Here is a 21,765-nt window from a genome sequence, read left to right on the forward strand (position 1 = left end):
CTGGGTTTGAGTCCCACCTGAAGGGAGAAAGCTTCACAAGTGGTGAAGCAGGTCTGCATCTCCCTCTCCCTCTCTCTCTATTTCCCTCTCTCCCTCTCTCTGCCTATCTTCCTCTTTCTCTCTCTCCCTCCCTCTCCCTTCTTTTCCCTTCCACTCCCTTCCTCTCCCTCCCATTCCTCTCCCTCTCCCTCCCTCCCTCCCTCCCTCCCATTCCTCTCCCTCTCCCTCCCTCCCTCCCTCCCATTCCTCTCCCTCTCCCTCCCTCCCTCCCTCCCATTTCTCTCCCTCCCTCCCTCCCATTCCTCTCCCTCTCCCTCCCTCCCTCCCATTACTCTCCCTCTCCCTCCCTCCCTCCCTCCCATTCCTCTCCCTCTCCCTCCCTCCCTCCCATTCCTCTCCCTCCCTCCCTCCCATTTCTCTCCCTCCCTCCCTCCCATTCCTCTCCCTCCCTCCCTCCCATTCCTCTCCCTCTCCCTCCCTCCCTCCCATTCCTCTCCCTCCCTCCCTTCCTCTCTGTATCTCCCCTCCCCCCTCAACTTCTCTCTGCCCAATCTATAAATAAATAAATAAATAAAAGTGAAGGAAGAAATATTTTTAAAAGGGGGAAAAATAACTAAAATCTAAAAAAAGAAGAAGAAAGAAACTGAAGGATCCCAAAAAGAGAGCTGGGCAAGTCCTGAAAGAGCCTTTCATACTAAGACAAAGACTGGCTTATAGTAAAGGAAAAATAAGGACATATAGTGATTTGTTTTTATTATTTTTTTACAACTTTCTTTAATTTGAAGAACTGTCTTTGTGAAGTCATATCTTTTCCCTCTCTCAGTTCTTCCTATGTGAAAACCTGACTGCATGTGAAATCTTGTTTGGTGAACTATTAGTCTAATTGTTCCTCACTGTAAAGATAAGGGAGTATAGTGGCTGGAGCTCAACTGGTAGAGCATCTCTCTTCAGGTTCCTGATATGATCCTCAGTATTGAATCTGCCAGAGTAGTGCCTCGGCTTGTCTCTCCTTTTCTTTCTCTATGCCTCATGTGAAACTCTTTCTCATAGTTAATGGATAAAATAGATATTTTTCATATTTTATTTATTTATTTATTTTCTCCTCCAGGGTTATTGCTGGGCTCGGTGCCTGCACCATGAATCCACCGCTCCTGGAGGCCATTTTTTTTTCCCCCTTTTGTTGCCCTTGTTGTAGCTTCGTTGTGGTTATTATTATTGCCCTTGTTGACGCAATTCGTTGTTGGATAGGACAGAGAGAAATGGAGAGAGGAGGGGAAGACAGAGAAGGGGAGAGAAAGATAGACACCTGCAGACCTGCTTCACCGCCTGTGAAGCGACTCCCCTGCAGGTGGGGAGCCGGGGCTCGAACCGGGATCCTTACGCCGGTCCCTGCACTTTGCGCCACATGCGCTTAACCCACTGCGCCACCGCCCGACCCCCATATTTTATTTATTTTATCAGAGAGAGGGAGAGACAGAGGAAGACAAAGATCAGAGCACTACTGAACTCTGGCTTATGGTGGTGCTGGGGATTGAACCCAGGACATCAGATACTCAGGCATGACAGTCTTTTGTATAACCATTATGCTTCTTCCCCAGCCCTGAGAATAATAAATCTTAAACATAAAATAAAGGTAAGGGGATGTAAAAACTATATGTTATATAATGTTAATGGAAGATGTATAATTTCACAAATATCTAGTCCATATTAGACTATAAAATCCACAAAGGCTGAGGTTGTGTCTACTGTTTTTATTTTTATAGTTGAGAGAGAAAAAAAAATAGGTAAAAGGGAGTGAGCAAAAGAGAGATACCTAAGCATCTCTCTGCCATCCCTGGAATTCTTTTGGTGCCATTCATGGTGCTCACATGTGGTACCAGGGATTGAACTCAGGGTCTCATATCTGGTAAGGCATGTTCTCTAACCACTAAACTATCTTCTGGCCCTGTGTCTATCATTTTTTTTCAGTCCCAGCATGTGGCATTATACCTGGCATAGGAGACACAAATATAGTCTGTTGGGCAAATAAATAAAGTAGTCCAGGCTATTTCTAGAATACTAGTTTGCAGTGATCTTTATTTCTGTTGACAAAAGCCGTTGATTCTTTGAGGGATCTTTTGTCCTCTATTACTCAGCAAGGCAGGTGCTTAATGAATGCCATGAGCCCCAGTGACTCAGAGATCAGGCACATCCAGGAAAAGATAATCTGGGAACCTGAATGATAGCAGGAGCTATCAGCCACTTTCCTGATTGTATCTCATTCAGTCTTCTTGGCAACTTTGCCAGAGGGTAGTAATCTGAAGCAACAGTGATTTTTTTTTTTTAACAGTTATTTTAAGGCGTGCGTGTGTGTGTGTGTGTTTGTGTGTGTGTGTGTGTTTGTGTGTGTGTAAAGGCTTTGTGCCTGTGTGATTCTATTATTCCTGGCAGGATTTTTTTTTTTCTCTTTCCTTCTTTTTCTTCTTTTAAAGTAGAGAGAGATGGAGAAAGGGTGCTGGGTGGTGGTGTACCTGGTGGAGTGTATACATTACAGTGCACAGGGACCCGGTCCCACATGCAGGGGGAAAGCTTCTCAAGTGATGAAACAGTGCTGCAGGTGTCTTTCTCTCTCTCCCACTCTACCTTCCCACTTCCCTCTCAGTTTCTATCCAAAATAAATAAATAAAAATATATGTAAAAAAAAAAAACTAAGAGAGAGGCAAAGAAAGAAAGAAAAGAAAGGAAGGAAGGAAGAAAAGAAAGAAAGGAAAAAAGGAAGGAAGGAAGGAAGGAAGGAAGGAAGGAAGGAAGGAAGGAAAGAAAGAAAGAAAAGTACTCCCATTTGGTGGTCAAGGCCCACATCTGGGTCTTCAAAAATGGCAAGTATATGCTCTGTTCCCCAGACCCAATTTTAAGATTCCTTAAAAACAGCCAAGGACTGGCAAGGTAACTCACTTTGGTAGTGAGTGTGCTTGCTTTGTCATTGGCACAACTCAGATTTGAGCCTGGCCCCCACCTCACTGAAGGAAGCTTTGGTGCTGTCTTTCTCTTTGTCTTTCTATTTGCAAAAGTTGGCTGGGAGCAATGAAGCCCCAGTGACCACAAAAATAAATGACACAGCCAAATGAAAAAAAAAAAAAGATTTATTTCATATTACATAGTTTTACAGAAGTGGGAAAGACACCAGAGTGCCAGTTTGGTACATTTGATGCCAGGACTTTAATCAGGAGCCTCAGACATGCAATTCCCTCTGTGCTCTACTAGTTGAGCCACCACCCCAGCTGTAGACACAGACAAATTAAGTTCTCAAACAGATGTGAGGGTTTTTTTAAATACTTATTTATTTTCCTTTTTTGTCGCCCTTGCTGTTTTTATCATTGTTGTGGTTATTATTATTGTTGTTTTTGATGTTGTTGTTGCTGGATAGGATAGAGAGAAATGGAGAAAGGAGGGGAAGACAAATGGGGACAGAAAGATAGACACCTGCAGACCTGCTTCACCGCTTGTGAAGCGACCCCCCCCCCCCTTCAGGTGGGGAGCCAGGAGCTCGAACTGGGATCCTTACATTAGTCCTTGAGTTTCCTGTCATGTGCACTTAACCCATTGCGCTACAGCCCCACCCCCACACATGTGAGTGTTTTTTAAAAAATATTTATTCCTTTTTGTTGCCTTGTTTTTTTTTATTGTTGTAGTTATTATTGGTGGTGTTGTTGTTGGATAGGACAGAGAAATGGAGAGAGGAGGGGAAGAGAAAGATAGACACCTCCAGACCTGCTTCACCGCCTGTGAAACGACTCCCCTGTAGGTGGGGAGCCAGGGGCTCGAACCAGGATCCTTACACCAGCCAGTCCTTGTGCTTTGCGCCACCTGCTCTTAACTTGCTGCACTGTCGCCCGACTTCCCAGATGTGAGTTTTTAATACAGTTATGCAGGGAATACCTTTTCAACCTTAGTTTCTTCTTTAGTACAAGAAGAATTGCCTGTGGTTATGAGATACATAGTTTTAAAAGCTTTTATAGAAAGGTTCAGTGGCCAGGTGGTGGTGCACTGGTTGAGCACACACGTTATAATGTGCAAGGAGCCGGGTTCTAGCCCTGGAACTCCACCTGCAAGGGGAAAGCTTTGCAGCAGCAACAACAACAACAACAACAATAATAATAATGAGAGTTTCCTTCATTGAAATCAATGGTCTTTTTTTTTTTTTTAATTAAAATGTTATTGCCACCAGGGTTGTTGCTGGGGCTCGGTGGTGGCACTACAAATTTATCATTCTTAGCCATTTTTTCCTCCCCCCCATATATATATATATATATATATATATTTTTTTTAATTTAAATTTTATTTTTTTGCCACCAGGGTTACTGCTGGGGCTGGATGCCTGCACCAAGAATCCGCCACTCCTGGAGGCTATTTTTCTCCCTTTTGTTGCCCTTGTTGTTTAACATTGTTGTGGTTATTATTGTTGTTACTGATGTCGTTGTTGTTGGCTAGGACAGAGAGAAATGGAGAGAGGAGGAGAAGACAGAGAGGGAGAGAAAGATAGACATCTGTAGACCTACTTCAGGGCTTGTGAAGCCACCCCTCTGTAGGTGGGGAGCCGGGTCCTCTAACTGGGATCCTTACTCTGGTCATTGCGCTTCATTCCATGTGTGCTTAAATTGTCGCGCTACCGCCCGACCCCCTTTTTCTATATATATATTTTTTCTTTTCTATATATTTTGATGGGACAGGGAGCAGTTAAGAAGGGAGAGGTAGATACAGAGTAAAAGAAGAGAAACAACTATGGACCTGCTTCACCACTCGTGAGGTGTGCCTCCTCTGGGTGGGAAGCATGGGCCCAAACCCAGGCCTTTGCATATGGGAATATGTGTGCTCAAATGGGTGTTCCATTGTCTGGCTCCCAAGATCAAATGCTTTTAAAACATCCTGACGGAGCCAAGCGGTAGCACAGTGGGTTAAGCACACATGGTGCAAAACGCAAGGACCAGCATAAAGAGCCCGGTTCAAGCCCTTGGCTGCCCACCTGCAGGGGGATCACTTCACAACCCGTGAAACAGGTCTGCAGGTGTGCCTCTCTGTCTCTCTCCCTCTCTATCTCTACTGCCCCTCTCACTTTCTCTCTGTCCTATCCAATAAAATAATGAAAAACGCACGTGGCGCAAAAAAGTAAGGACCAGCTTAAGGATCCCGGTTCGAGCTCCCGGCTCCCCACCTGCAGGGGAGGCACTGCACAAGTGGTGAAGCAGGTCTGCAGGTGTCTACCTTTCTCTCCCCTTCTCTGTCTTTCCCTCCTCTCTCCATTTCTTTCTGTCCTATCCAACAACGAGTGACATCAGTAACAACAACAATAATAACTACAAAAACAATGAAAAACAACAAGGGCAACAAAAGGGAAAATAAATAAATAAATATTAAAAAAAGAATGAACAATGGCCACCAGGTGCAGTGGATCCACAATGCTGGCACCAAGCCCTAGCAATAACCCTGGAGGCAAAAAAAAAAAAATTATTGGGGCTAGGTGGTGGCGCACTTGGTTGAGTGCACATGTTACAATGCTCAAGGATCTGGGTTTGAGCCTGTGGTCCCCACCTGCAGGGGGAAAAGCTTTGCAAGTAATGAATTAGTGTTGCAAGTGTCTCTCTCTTTCTCTCTCCTCTTATCACCCTATTCCCTCTAGATTTCTGGTTGTCTCTATCCAACAGATAAATAGAGATAATAAGAAAATAATATATTTTTACTTATTTTAATAAGGTATATATACACACAGAAGAAAAGATAGACCAGGACACTGCTCATCTCTGGCTTATGGTGGTTCTGGAAACTGAATCTAGGACTTTAGACCCTCAGACATGAAAAACTTTTGCATACCATTATGCTGTCTCCCCAACCCTAAGTAGTATTTTCAAACTGCAGGTTCCAGTCCAATAAGAATCCGTTGGGGGCTGGGTGGTAGCGCACACATGGAGCGAAGCGCAAGGACCGGTGTATGAATCCCAGTTCGAGCCCCCAGCTCCCCACCTGGGTGGGGGGTCACTTCACAAGCGATGAAGGTTTGCAGGTGTCTATCTTTCTCTCCCCCTTTCTGTCTTCCCTTCCTCCTTCGATTTCTCTCTGTCCTAGCCAACAAAAACAACAGCTATAACAACAATAACAACCAGAACAAGGGCAACAAAATGGGAAAATTTTTGACCTCCAGGAGCAGTGGATTCCTAGTGCAGGCACCGAGCCCCAGCAGTAACCCTGGAGGCAAAAAAAAAAAAAAAATCCCTTTAGGTGGTCTGGGAGGTGGTGCAGTGGATAAAGCATTGGACTCTCAAGCATGAGCTCCTGAGTTCAATCCCCAGCGCCCATGTACCAGAGTGATGTCTGGTTCTTTCTGTCTCTTCTTTCTCATGAATAAATAAAATCTTAAAATTAAAAAAAAAAAAAAGAATCCCTTTAGTGGGTGACTGTGTGGGAAGAAAAAAAGGCAAAAGAAGATAGAGAGTCGGGGGTAGCACAGCTGGTTAAGCGCACGTGGCACAAAGCACAAGGACTGGTGTAAGGATCCGGGTTTCATCCCCCAGCTCCCCACCTGCAGGGGAGTCACGGGCAGTGAAGCAGGTCTGCCTCCAGGGTTATTGCTAGGGCTCAATGCCTGCACCATGAATCCACTGCTCCTGGAGGCCATTTTTTTCCCCTTTTGTTGCCCTTGTTGTTGTAGCTTTGTTGTGGTTATTATTGTTGTTGATGTCATTCGTTGTTGGATAGGACAGAGGGTAATGGAGAGAGGAGGGGAAGACAGAGAGGGAGAGAGAAAGACAGACACCTGCAGACCTGCTTTACTGCTTGTGAAGCAACTCCCCTGCAGGTGGGGAACCAGGACTCAAACCAGGATACTTCCGCTGTTCCTTGCGCTCTGTGCCTCATGCGCTTAACCTGCTACATTACCGCCCGACCCCCAGGTATGTATATATATATATATTATGCATATATAGGATTTTTGAGATGAAATTTATTTCATTTTGTAAGTTATGGTTAAATTTTTTCAATGTTCTATGAATGGTACCCCAAAGTGTTTATTAATATGCAAAAAGGGACATCTATTATATCTGACATGATAACAAGGAAATGTGGGTGCTGAGCTGATTTCTGCAAAATGTCAAGTAGGAACCCCTCTGTGGTGCTAATACTTTCTCCTCCCTTTATTTTTATGGTGTTGCATTCTGAAAGTCCCCTTATAAAAAGTGAAAACTGAAGACTTGGATGAGTGAATACATAATGTTTAGGGGTGCAGTGTGGAGCAGACAGCTACAGTACAAAACAATTGTTCATGCTTGGGACTGAACCTAGGACCTCAGAACCTCATTGCTAATACTGTGCTTTAGCACAAAGAGCTACTTTTCCACCTGCCTCTCTAATAGTGAGTTCTGCTCTTTGAAAGGGATGCCAGTAGTCTGCAACACGTAGCCCTTTGAAATTTGCTGAGGCACAAATCTGAGTGTATCCTAGGAGAACTGTGGGTGGGTGGAGACAGTCTTTTGGTTTATGAGCAGGCCACGCCCCCGCCTTCCATCTGCTTGCCAACATGGCTAATTGTGTCGTCTGCTCTTTGGCTTAAAGGCATCACTCCCATTGAGTAATAAACAGTTTGCTTCTGTCTAAAGAAAAACCATGAAGTGAAATGTGATGCTTGAGTGAAGTGATGTGATGATGCTGAGAAAGAGTCTTTTGACAAAAGTGTGATTGCCCAGAAAGTGCTATAGCACTCTTGTATTCTACAAGTTTGTGGTTTCTGGAGCTCTCTATAGGTTGCTCTATAGTCCAGAAGGGGTCTTTGCTGCCTCTTTTAGAACCTGGAAGATGAACGCTGATTTGAAGCAATGCTAATTTTTTATGTCTGGAAGATATAAATTTAGTGCGTAGATATCTTTGTATTTATTTAAAAAGAGAAAGAAACCTAATGTGTGTGGTGTTTTATTAATTCCAGTACTTCCTTTAAGAAAACAAAAGGGGGGAGGGCAGATGGTGGGGCACCTAGTTGAGTGCACATGTCGCAATGCACGAGGACCCATGTTCGAGCCTCCCGGTCCCCACCTGCAGGAGGAAAGCTTTGTGAGTGGTGTAGTGTTGCAGGGGTCTCTCTGTCTCTCTCCCTTTCCATCACCCCCTTCCCTGTTGACTTCTGACTGTTTCTACCCAATAAATAAAGTAAAGCTATTTTTAAAAGATTTATTGGAGCTAGGTGGTGGCATACCTGCTACCTGGTAGAATGCACACATCACCATGTGCATGGACTTGGGTTCAAGACCCCAGTCCCCACCTACAGGGGGGAAGCTTTGCAGGAATGTAGAAGTGCTGTAGTTGTCTCTCTTTCTCTCCCCCCCTTTATCTCTCCATTCCCTCCCATTCTCTCTGTGTCTATAAAAAGTTTAAATTAGTGTTCTGGGAGGTGGCGCAGCGGATAAAGCATTGGATTCTCAAGCATGAGGTCCTGAGTTCGATTCTTGGCAACACATGTGCCAGAGTGATGTCTGGTTCTTTCTCTCTCCTCTTATCTTTCTCATTAATAAATAAATAAAATCTGTTTTAAAAAAGTTTAAATTAGGGGCCGGGTGGTGGTGTACCTGGTTGAGCGCACATGTTACAGTTCTCAAGGACTCAAAGCCCTGGTCCCCACCTGTAGGGAGAAAGCTTCACAAGTGGTGGAGCAGAGCTGCAGGTGTCTCTCTGTCTGTCTCTCTATCTCCCCCTTCTTTCTCGATTTCTGGCTGTTTCTATCCAAAAAATAAATAAATTTTAAAAAAAAACACAAACATGGTTGCCAGGAACATCATTCAGTCACCAAACTTCAGCCATAATCTTGATTTTTTTTTTTTTTGGTCTACAAGGTTATTGCTGGGGCTCAGTGCCTGCACCATGAATCCAATGCTCCTGGAGGCCATTTCCCCCCCTTTTGTTGCCCTTGCAGTTATTATTGTTGTTGTTGATGCCGTTTGTTGTTGGATAGGACAGAGAGAAATGGAGAGAGGAGAGGAAGACAGAGAGGGGGAGAGAAAGTCAGACACCTGCAGACCTGCTTCACTCCCTGTGAAGCAACTCCCCTGCAGGTAGGGAGTTGGGGCTCGAACCGGGATCCTTACTCCGATCCTTGCACTTCAAGCCACCTGTGCTTAACCCACTGCGCTACCGCCCGAACCCCCTTGATTTATTTTAATGAGAGAGGGAGAAGGAGACCTGGGTACTGCTCAGCTCTGACATATGGTGCTGCTGGTGATTGAATCTGGGACCTCAGGTAGGAAAATCTAGGTGCTGTCTCCTTGACCATTGATTCTTTTTTTTTTTTTTTTAATTTTTATTTATAAAAAGGAAACACTGACAAAAGCCATAGGATAAGAGGGCTACAACTCCACACAGTTCCCACCACCAGAACTCCGTATCCCATCCCCTCTCCTGATAGTTTTCCTATTCTTTATCACTCTGGGAGTATGGACCCAGGGTCATTATAGGGTATAAAAGGTGGAAGGTCTGGTTTCTGCAATTGCTTCCCAGCTGAACATGGGCATTGGCAGGTCTATCCATACTCCCAGCCTGTCTCTCTCTTTCCCTAGTGGGGCAGGGCTCTGGGTATTAATTCTGATACTTCTTGGATTAATTGCTCTAGGAGTTTTTGTAAAATTCTCAGATATCTGAATGGTTATGTTTTTCGAGATCCTGCATTGGCAGTTTCAGCCTTGTCCACAGGTCTGGGCAATAAAGGGAAAAATTAGGAGCAGGATGGGAGTTATCAGATTCTGCTTCTACTTTGATATGCAGATACTAAGTCTTTTGAAAACGCTCATTTAAAAATATATAACCTGAATAACTGGGGGAAGATTAGCCCAGCCCCATTCTTCAGAATTTGTTGACCTCAAGTTAACATTCTGTAATGTGCCTATAACTCATAATTGAGGTTGAAAGAGAAGGAAATGAGAGTGGCATGTTATTTTATTAAGGCTATTAGAAATTGTGCTTCACAATTTAGAATAATAATAAAAACAGACTGATATTCTTTCACATAGTAAGCCACTAAAAGTCTTAACTCTTAGCTCTGAACATGTAGAGTCTAGGTGGTCAACTCACTTGAATTTCAGTGGCCAATTTATTGAGCACCTGCAGCTCCTTTTTTTTTTTTTTTTTTTTTTGCCTCCAGGGTTACTGCTGGCGCTCAGTGCCTGCCCCATGAATCCACTGCTCCTGGAGGCCATTTTCCCCCCTTTTGTTGCCCTTGTTGTGGTTATTATTATTGTTGATGATGTCGTTCATTGTTGAATAGGACAGAGAGAAATGGAGAGAGGAGGGGAGAACAGAGAGGGGGAGAGAAAGATAGACACCTGCAGACCTGCTTCACTGCCTGTGAAGAGACTACCCTGCAGGTGGGGAACCCAGGCTGGAACCAGGATCTTTCCACAGGTCCTTGCGCTTAGTGCCAAGTGCGTGCGCTTAACTCCCTGTGCTAACGCAGGACCCCCCACCTGCAACTTCTTAACACCAATCAAGTGCCTTGATATGGCAAACACTCAAGGAATGCTTGTTTGACACGTTGATACAAGAAGCTGTAGTGGTGTGGTCCAGGAGGTGGCACAGTGGATAAACTGTGAAAGACTTTCAAGAATGGGGTCCCAGTTTTGATTACTGGCAGGGCATGTACCAGAATGATGTCTGGTTCTCTTTTTCACTCTCCTCCTGCTCTCTCATTAATAAATAAATAGAATCTTAAAAAAGAAAGAAACTGTAGTAGTGCTGAGGTGAGGGAAGATATAAACATAAACCAAACATTACCCACGACTGCTTGAGTCTCACGATCCAGGGATGGACATGAAGACAACTAGTTTTTTTTTTTTAATATTTTATTTTATTTATTTATTCCCTTTTGTTGCCCTTGTTGTTTTATTGTTGTAGTTATTATTGCTGTTGTCGTTGTTGTTGGATAGGACAGAGAGAAACGGAGAGAGGAGGGGAAGACAGGGGGAGAGAAAGATAGACACCTGCAGACCTGCTTCACCGCCTGTGAAGCGACTCCCCTGCAGGTGGGGAGCCGGGTTCGAACCGGGATCCTTATGCCGGTCCTTGTGCTTTGCGCCACCTGCGCTTAACCCGCTGCGCTACAGCCCGACTCCCAAAAGACAACTAGTTTTAAGTCAGGCCAATGCCATTTGTTTTACAAGAGAAGAAGGTTTATGGAAATATATACAGCTCTCTCCCTAGGAGAGCCTTCATCAAGATGTGAGTAAGGGGGCACCACTCTCTCTTTCCCTCTCTCTCTAGGCCTAATCTGAATGTTTTCAGTTTTCTTGAATAAAGTTTAAAATTCCTGAAAAAAAAAAAGAAAAGAAAGAAATATATAGGAGAGAGGGGGACAGCAAAGACAAGGTTGAAGAAAAAGCGAACTGACAAGGAAGTACCCGTAAGAAAGAAATGCTGTGGTAGCACAGCGAGTTAAGCACAGGTGGTGCGAGCCCCTCCCCAGCTCCCCACCTTTAGGGGAGTCGCTTCACAGGCGGTGAATCAGGTCTACAGGTGTCTGTATTTCTCTCAACCTCTCTGTCTTCCCCTCTTCTCTCCATTTCTCTCTGTCCTGTCCAACAACAATAACAACAGTAACTACAACAATAAAACAAGGGCAACAAAAGGGAATAATAAAAAATGAAATGCTGTAACTGGGTGGGTGGCACATCTGATTGAGAGCACACATAAGAGTATACAAGGACCTGGGTTCAAGCCCCCATTCCCTACCTGCAGGGGGGGGGAAAGCTTTGGAAATGGTGAAGCAGGTCTGCAGTTGTCTATATTTCTCTTTCACTCTCTCTGTCTCTCCCCCCACACACACACACACACCTCTCAGTTTCTCCAATAAATGAAAAAAAGGGGGGAGCAGCCGGCTAAGCGCATGTGGCGCAAAGCACAAGGACCCTCGAAAGGATCTGGGTTTGAGCCCCCGGCTCCCCACCTGCAGAGGGGTCTCCTCAGAAGCGGTGAAGCAGGTCTGCAGGTGTCTTTCTCTCCCCCTCTGTCTTCCCCTCCTCTCTCCATTTCTCTGTGTCCTATCCAACAACAGCGACATGAATAACAACAATAATAACCACATAACAATAAAACAAGGGCAGCAAAGGGAGGATAAAATAGCCTCCAGGAGCAGTGGATTCGTGGTGCAGGCACCGAGCTCCAGGAATATCCCTGGAGGAAAAAATATATATATACAAAAAATAAATAAATAAGGCCGCCATGAGGAGTGGATTCATAGTGCAGGCACCAAGCCTCAGCGATAACTCTGGAGGCAACAAGTAAATAAATAAATGTAGGGACGAGTTACCATGCCTGAGGACTGAGGTTCAAGTCCACAGTTCTCAGCTGCAGGGAGAATTGGTGGAACAGTGCTGCAGGTGTGACTCCCCCCTCTTCCCCATGTCTCACCTCTGTAAAATTTTAGAAAAGGGGGGGAGGGAAAGGAATGCAGGATAATGAGAACAACAGGAGCCAGCTGGCACCAGGTGTATTTGAAGAGTTTGGAGTAATGTCCTTTGGAAAATAGTCAGGAGGGGGTTAGTTGGGAGGTAGTGCAGCGGGTTAAGCGCACGTGGTGCAAAGTGCAAGGACTGGCAGAAGGATACTGGTTCGAGCCCCCCGGGTTCTCACCTGCAGGGAAGTCACTTCACAGGTTGTGAAGCAGGTATGCAGGTATCTCTCTTTTTCTCCCCATCTCTGACTTCCCCTCCTCTCTCCATTTCTCTCTGTCTTACCTAAAAGAAAGAAAGAAGATAGTCAAGAGGCCAGGGGTAGATAGCAGAATGGTTATACAAAGAGACTGTCAGACCTGAGGTTCTGAAGTCCCAGGTTCAATCTTTGTGCACCACCATCAGCCAGAGCTGATCAGTGCTCTGGTAAAAAAAAAAAAAAAAAAAAAAAGTCAGAAGTTTCATAGGGAAGGGGCGTCATGTTAGATGAAGCTGGAGTCTACAGCCATTTTACCTGGGGACCAATCAGAGGGTTTTGAGCAGCGAGCAAGACATCAAACTTGTAAGTGAGGAAGAGAGGTTGGAGAGAATGGACAGGAGCAATATAAGTGCCATTGGGAAGAGTGGCTCATGGGGAAAATGACAGAGCTTAGCTGAGCAGAGTGGAAATGAAATGGAAGTTACTCAAAAACTGATTTGTGGGGGCTGGGTGGTAGTGCAGTGGGTTAAGCGCACATGGTGCAAAGCAGAAGGACCAAGTAAGGATCCCAGTTCCAGCCCCTAGCTACCCACCTGCACAGGGGGGTTGCTTCACAAGCAGTGAAGCAGATCTGCAAGAGTCTGTTTTTCTCTCTGTCTCTGTCTGTCCCTTCTCTCTCAATTTCTCCCTGTCCTATCCAACAGCAACAACAGCAATAACAAGAGCAACAAAAATGGGGGGGAGGGGTGTCCTCCAGGAGCAGTGGATATGTAGCACAGGCAATGAGCCCCAGTGATAACCCTGAAGAAAAATAAAATTAATTTGTTCCTGAAAGCCAACCTGTGGATTGATGATGACCATGATGATAGGTATCCAGCCAGTGGAATGGTCAGCTGGCCTTAGCACCAAGTTTTTAAATTGAAGCACATTACTAATCAAAGTGAAAATGGAGCTTAGGTCAAAGGAGTTGGGTGACTTCAAAGAAACTTACTCAATCTACAGAAATATATATATTCATTCATGAGAAAGAGAGAGGGGGAGAGAACCAGAGCATCCCATGTGATGTTGGGGATCTAGCCTGGAACCTCATGTTTTGAGTCTAGTGCTTTATCTACTACACCACCTCCAGGGCCTCTCTAACAGTTTTTGCATAGCAATAGTAACAAGGCTTATTCACAATCACCTCCCAGGCTACTCATTTTCTTATTTATTTCTTACTTTTTACTTTACTTTAATGAGATAGACAGAGACCAGATCACTGCTCACCTATGGCGTATGGTGCTAGGGATTGAGCCTGAGACCTCAGAGCATCAGGCATTAAAGTCTTTTGCAGAACCGTTATGCTGTCTCCCCAGCCTCTTTTTTTTCTCCCCCCATTTTCTTTTTAGATAGCAATGAGAGGCTCTCCTCTTCTCTCCCGGATCAACTAGGAATACCAAAGGAGACCACCTGGGACTGAAACAAGACAGGACTAGAACCGACTACAGGAACCCACCAAATCACCGGTGAGTGCAAACACACGTGGCTGGTGACAGAGAGGAGCCTAGGGAGAGACTAAGTGGCTGGTAACAGTCTGGTGGTTTATCAGTTGAGACACCACCTCCAGGCTGTTCCACCAACAAGGGGACAGCTGAAGGGAGGAGAGGACTCCCCAGAGACTCACCAAGTGCAACTCTGACTCTCCATTGCTACTGCCCTCAGATTCTGGAGCAGCGGCAGGGAGGGACACCTGGGGACAGAGATCTAACCAGGAAACTCAGGGGAAGAACCTATACCTCGGTGGCATAGCTGTGGAGCTGTGAATGCCTCTTTGCATAACCACTGGACTATCTCTGCCACACTCTGCCTTATCTCTTGGTCAGAAGTCAGTGATTAAGCTAAGAAGCTTATAGTTTAGAAGCCCTCAGGCTCCCATAGCCTACAGAGAAGGAAAAAAAAAAAAAAAGAGGCTTTTAAATCACTGAGCTCCAACTCAGGGATTAAAAGACTATTGAAACAACTGTTAACTTCCACCACTGTGAACCCTTTAATTACCTTACTTAGACACAAGTCAATCCAGGAAATAGTGGTCAGTAATTTGGAAAGTACTAAAAGAGGTAACACATAACATAATATATAAAATGGGTAAACCAACAAGAAGAAATATTGGAGAAATGAACCAGGACAACAGTCCAGCTAAAAGCCCCCCAAAGGGTGAAGCACAAAATAACGAGTTCAACATCCAAACATTAGCTAAGGAAATAATCACAGGAGTGAGTAAAGAGTTTGAAAGAATTGTAGTCAGAAATACAGGAACAACAAAAGAGACTCTGGAAGAAAACACTAACTATCTCAAGGTTATTAGAGAGCTGAAAGCTGAAATAGCTAAGAACACAAGTAGCTGAACAAGCTAAAACAGTATCAGAACATGGAAACAAAATAGATGAACTCCAGAAAACAGTAGAGGGCAGAGAGAATAGAATCTATGAGGCTGAAGACAGAATTAGCAAGATTGAGGATGAATTAGAGACAACTAAAAAAGAAGTAAGAGATCTCAAAAGACATTAAGAGATGCTAAAAACAACAACAGAGACCTATGGGATGACTTTAAACGAAACAATATATGCATTATTGGCTTACCAGAGGAAGAAAGAGAGGGAGAGGAAGAAAGCATTCTTCAGGCCATAATAGCTGAAAACTTCTTTAGTCTAGACAACATCAAAGACATAAAGATTGAAGAAGCCCAGAGGGTCCCAAGCAAAATTAACCCAGACGTAAAGACACCAAGACACATCATTTTTAGAATGGAAAGGAATAAGGATAAAGAAAGGATCCTGAAGCCTGCAAGAGAAAAACAAAGAGTCACCTACAGAGGAAAACCCATAAGATTAGCAGCAGACTTCTCCATACAAACACTACAGGCCAGAAGAGAATGGCAAGATATCTGTCGACTTCTCAATGAGAAAGGCTTTCAACCAAGAATACTATATCCTGCTAGACTGTCATTCAGACTAGAGAGAGGCATCAAAACCTTCTCAGACAAGCAACAGTTGAAGGAATCAACTATCACCAAGCCTGCCCTGAAAGAAGTTCTGAAAGGTCTTCTATAAACAGTCAGACCATCATAAATAGGACATATATCAGAACACTCTAAAACTCTACAAGAATGGTATTAAAATATCTTTAATCTTTGATATCAGTTATTGTCAATGGCCTGAATTCACCTATTAAAAGACACAGAGTAGGAAGATGGATTAGAAAATATAACCCAACAATATGCTGTCTACAGGAAACTCACCTAACTCAACAAGACAAACACAGACTTAAAGTGAAAGGATGGAAAACTATCATACAAGCCAATGGCCCACAAAAAAGGGCAGGAACAGCTATTCTCATATCTGACATGATAGACTTTAAAATAGATAAGATTAAAAAAGATAGGAATGGACACTACGTAATGCTTAGAGGATCAGTCAATCAAGAGGACTTAACAATCATTAACATCTATGCACCCAATGAGAAGCCACATCAAATGTCTACTGAAACAGCTACAGCAATATATTAATAGCAACACAGTCATAGTAGGGGACTTCAACACCCCACTCTCTCAACTTGACAGATCATCCAGGCAGAAAGTCAATAAAGACATAAGGGAGCTAAATGAAGAGATAGATAAACTAGAACTATTGGACATTTTCAGAGTCATTCATCCCAAGAAACTGGAATACACATTTTACTCAAATCCACATGAGTCATTCTCAAGGATAGACCATGTTAGGCCACAAAGACAGTATCAGCAAATTCAAGAGGATTGAAATCATCCCAAGCATAATCTCAGACCACAGTGGAATGAAACTAACATTTAACAATCAACAAAAGATTAGTAATAGTCCCAAAATGTGGAAGCTCAACAGTACACTTCTTAACAACCTCTGGGTTAAAGAGGAAATCAAGGAAGAAATCAAAATGTTTCAAGAGTTCAATGAAAATGAAGACACAAGCTATCAAAATATTTGGGACACAGCTAAGGCAGTACTGAGAGGGAAGTTCATAGCTATACAAGCAGACATTAGGAAACAAGAAAAAGCACAAATAAACAGCCTGATTGACATTTAACATCTTAAAGACCTAGAAGAAGAACAACAAAGGAACCCTAAAGCAACCAGAAGGACAGAAATCACTAAAGTTAGGGCAGAAATAAATAACATTGAGAATAAGAAAACCATACAAAAGATCAACGAAAGTAAATGTTGGTTCTTCGAAAGAGTGAACAAAATTGACAAACCTTTAGCCAGACTAAACAAACAAAAAAAAAAAAAGGGAGAAGACCCAAATAAAACGGATAGTGAATGAAAGAGGAAATATCACAACAGACACCACAGAAATTCAACATATCATGCGAGGCTTCTATGAACAACTATATGCCACCAAGTTAGAGAACCTGGAAGAAATGGACGATTTCCTAGATACCTACCAACTTCCAAAACTAAGTAAAGAGGAAGTGGATAACATGAACAGCCCCATCACAGCTAATGAAATTAAAACAGTTATCAAAAATCTCCCCAAAAATAAAAGTCCTGGACCAGATGGTTTTACAAATGAATTCTACAAAACCTTCAAAGAAGAACTAATACCTCTACTTTTAAAAGTCTTCCAGAAGATTGAAGACACTGGAATACTCCCTGCCAGCTTCTATGAAGCCAACATCACCCTGATACCAAAAGCAGACAGGGACACAACCAAAAAAGAAAACTACAGACCAATATCTCTGATGAACATAGATGCGAAAATATTGAACAAAATTCTAGCCAACCAGATACAGCAGTATATCAAAAAGATTGTTGTTCATCATGACCAAGTGGGGTTTATCCCAGGCATGCAAGGTTAATTTAATATACGTAAATCAATCAATGTGATCCACCACATCAACAAAAGCAAGACCAAAAACCACATGGTCATATCAATAGATGCAGAGAAAGCCTTTGACAAAATACAACATCCCTTTATGATCAAAACACTACAAAAAATGTGAATAGATGGGAAATTCCTGAAGATAGTGGAGTCTATATATAGCAAACCTACAGCCAACATCATACTCAATGGTGAAAAACTAGAAGCATTTCCACTTAGATCAGGTACTAGACAGGGCTGCCCACTATCACCATTACTATTCAACATAGTGTTGGAAATTCTTGCCATAGCAATCAGGCAGGAGCAAGGAATTAAAGGGATACAGACTGGAAGAGAAGAAGTCAAACTCTCCCTATTTGCAGATGATATGATAGTATACACAGAAAAACCTAAGGACTCCAGCAAGAGGCTTTTGGAAATCATCAGGCAATACAGTAAGGTGTCAGGCTACAAAATTAACATTCAAAAGTCAGTGGCATTCCTCTATGCAAACACTAAGCTAGAAGAAATTGAAACCCAGAAATCAATTCCTTTTACTATAGCAACAAAAACAATAAAATATCTAGGAGTAAACCTAACCAAAGAAGTGAAAGACTTGTATACTGAAAATTATGAGTCACTACTCAAGGAAATTGAAAAAACACAAAGAAGTGGAAAGATATTCCATGTTCATGGGTTGGAAGAATTAACACCATCAAAATGAATATATTACCCAGAGCCATATACAAATTTAATGCTATCCCCATCAAGATCCCAAGCACATTTTTTAGGAGAATAGAAAAAATGCTACAAATGTTTATCTGGAACCAGAAAAGACCTAGAATTGCCAAAACAATCTTGAGAAAAAAGAACAGAACGGGAGGCATCACACTTCCAGATCTCAAATTGTATTATAGGGCCGTTGTCATCAAAACTGCTTGGTACTGGAACATGAATAGACACACTGACCAGTGGAATAGAATTGAGAGCCCAGAAGTGAGCCCCCATACCTATGGGCATCTAATCTTTGACAAAGGGGCTCAGACTATTAAATGGGGAAAGCAGAGTCTCTTCAACAAATGGTGTTGGAAACAATGGGTTGAAACATGCAGAAGAATGAAACTGAATCACTGTATTTCACCAAATACAAAAGTAAATTTCAAGTGGATCAAAGACTTGGATATTAGACCACAAACTATCAGATACTTAGAAGAAAATATTGGCAGAACTCTTTTCTGCATAAATTTTAAAGACATCTTCAATGAAACAAATCCAATTACAAGGAAGACTAAGGCAAGTGTAAACCTATGGGACTACATCAAATTAAAAAGCTTCTGTACAGCAAAAGAAACCACTACCCAAACCAAGAGACCCCTCACAGAATGGGAGATATTTACATGCCATATATCAGACAAGAGTTTAATAACCAACATATACAAACAGCTTGCCAAACTCAACAACAAGACAACAAATAACCCCATCCAAAAATGGGGGGAGGACTTGGACAGAATATTCACCACAGAAGAGATCCAAAAGGCTGAGAAACAAATGAAAAAAATGCTCCAAGTCTCTGATTGTCAGAGAAATGCAAATAAAGATGAGATACCACTGCACTCCTGTGAGAATGTCATACATCAGAAAATGTAACAGCAGCAAATGCTGGAGAGGGTGTGGGGTCAAAGGAACCCTCCTGCACTGCTTGTGGGAATGTCAATTGGTCTAACCTCTGTGGAGAACAGTCTGGAGAACTCTCAAAAGGCTAGAAATGGACCTACCCTATGATCCTGCAATTCCTCTCCTGGGGATATAACCTAAGGATCCCAACATATCCATCCAAAAAGATCTGTGTACACATATGTTCTTGGCAGCACAATTTGTAATAGCCAAAACCTGGAAGCAACTCAGGTGTCCAACAACAGATGAGTGGCTGAGCAAGTTGTGGTATATATACACAATGGAATACTACTCAGCTATAAAAAATGGTGACTTCACTGTTTTTCTGCTGATCTTGGATGGACCTTGAAAAAATCATGTTGAGTGAAATAAGTCAGAAACAGAAGGATGAATGTGGTCTGATCTCACTCTCAGGCCGAAGTTGAAAAACAAGATCAGAAAAGAAAACACAAGTAGAACCTGAAATGGAATTGGCGTATGGCACCAAAGTAAAAGACTCTGGGGTGGGTGGGTGGGGAGAATACAGGTCCAAGCAGGATTCAGAGGACCTAGTGGGGGTGGTATTGTTATATGGGAAACTGGGGAATGTTATGCATGTACAAACCATTGTACTTACTGTTGAATGTAAAACATTAATTCCCCAATTAAAAAAAATAGAAAAATAAAAGATAGCAATGAGATTCAGAGAGGGAGGAAGAGACAGAAAGAAAAAGAGACAGCACAATAATACTATCCTAATATATCTTGATGCTAATATGAAGCTCCAGCCCAGTCTCTTGGGAATTGCTTAGTACCAGAAATGGGGGGGGAGGTAAAAGGGTAAAAGCAATTTAATTACTCCTCTAATATTCTCATTTCTGCCTTTGCCAATGGCTGTGCAACTGCTCAAGGATATGCTGGCTTGGTTGTGGTGTGTGCATGTTTGGGAGCAGTAGGAGATGAAGATGGGGATACTGTGCTGCCTTGTGAAGCATTCCTTTTGCATGATTAGGGGCTGAAACTTGGGTTCTCAAGCATGGTAAAGTGTGCTCTCTTCCAGGTGAGCCAACTCCTGGCTCCCTTACTCTTACTTTAACCCCCAGCTTTAAAGTGTCTCCTCTCTCCTTGTACAAAATTGCCTGTCCGCTTCTCAGTCCCCCTCACAGACTTGATAACTGCCCATTCCTCCCCACCAGCCTGCTCTAGGGCCAGCTCCCCCAAGCCCTCAATGTATTTTCATTGACTGGGCAGCACTTAAGAAGACCTTGAGCAAATTAGCATTACACAAATGACTATGCTGCAAATGAAAGGTGCGCAGAGTTAGGGGGTGTTGAGAGCAGGTTTCCTGCCACCAGAGCCACGTGCCCACAGAGAAAGGATCCCTCCCCCAGTGGGCTGCAGCTCTCCCCAGCTCTCCCCACTGCACAGGTACCACTGCACCGGAATTGCCACGGGGGAATCATTGTTGCTGTCTCTTTCAGCTCCCCTGGACTCTTTCCTTTCTCACTTGTACTGATGGGGGCAGACCGGTGACAAATGGAGCTTTAGGCAGCCCCTAAAGCGTAGAGAGACTGAGCCTCTCTACGCGTTGGGTGTGTGTGTGTGTGTGGGGGGGTGGAGTTCCTTTCTGAAGTGGTCCGGAAGAAGGGTTTTGAGGTTTCTGAATATTTGCTTCAAAGTATCTAAGTAAGAGATTTGTTTGCCCGCTTTTGCACTATCTTAGCAAGCTAGCAAACCGGTAAATATTTTCCTGGCTGCCTTTGCTTGTACCAGGTTTTTATTTTGATAGGGGAATACAAAGTTACACCTCAGTTAAATTGTGCAAAATTGCTATTCAAATATGGCTTGATGCTAGTATGAGGCTCGGGCTCAGCCTCTTAGGAGTGTTGGTAGACTAAGCTGTGAACTATAACCAGAAAAGAGGAGGGGGAAGTAGGTAAAGGCAGTTCAATTACTCCTTTCATATTCTCATTTCTGCATTTGTCAACGGCTGTGCAGCTGCTGAAGGCTACGCTGGTTTGGTTGTGGTGTGTGCATATTTGGGGGAAGGGGGGGAGAAGACAGAGTGTAAACATAATTACTGTAGAGTGTGATGAACTGTATATTAGAAATATGTAGCAAATGCAAATGGAAAGGAGTAATTTATTCACATTAAGCAATATTTTTCAGATAAGGGGTGCATTCATTAGTGGTTCGTGAAATCCATTTATGAAGTGGCTAGCAACATTTGAATGATATATGATAAAATGAAAGATGTCAAGTGGCTTTCAGATACTGCTTTCTGAAACTAGTTACATATCTGTTGCATTGCAGTGTGTGAAATCTGATTCAGTCTCAGACAGAAGTGTTTGGGGGTAAAGGAAGGTATCCCAGAAGAGGTGGCATTGGAATTGGGTCTATGAGAATGATAGACTTTCCCCTGAGGAAGAAGGATATTCCAGGCAGGCAGAGGGAAAGGACATGCCCAAACTGTGATGAGAAGGATGGTCTCTGTGATTGCTAGGAAGGAGACGGACTAGCAGAGAGGCAGTTGGGCATGCACCTGGAAAGGAAGTTAGAGCTCATTAAGTTCTCTCTTGCAAGCACATGTCA

At 43.2% G+C, this 21,765-nt stretch overlaps 1 protein-coding gene across 12 annotated transcripts in view; it reads left to right on the forward strand.

Moving 5' to 3' along the window:
• Window positions 1-21,765, forward strand: part of BICRAL (BICRA like chromatin remodeling complex associated protein) — a 127,735-nt gene that overhangs the window by 14,656 nt on the left and 91,314 nt on the right. For 6 of the 12 annotated variants that reach the window (XM_060189849.1, XM_060189846.1, XM_060189842.1 and 3 more), the window contains one exon: window positions 14,040-14,156. The exons of 3 other annotated variants lie outside the window; for them this stretch is intronic. The gene's annotated coding sequence lies outside the window, so the exon portion shown is untranslated. Of the gene's footprint in view, window positions 1-14,039; window positions 14,161-21,765 lie in introns of all 12 variants that reach the window. 3 more of the 12 variants (XM_060189851.1, XM_060189850.1, XM_060189844.1) reach the window with 2 other exon arrangements.

The sequence above is a fragment of the Erinaceus europaeus genome, chromosome 4, assembly GCF_950295315.1.
Source record: "Erinaceus europaeus chromosome 4, mEriEur2.1, whole genome shotgun sequence".
NCBI classification, from domain to species: Eukaryota; Metazoa; Chordata; class Mammalia; order Eulipotyphla; family Erinaceidae; genus Erinaceus; species Erinaceus europaeus.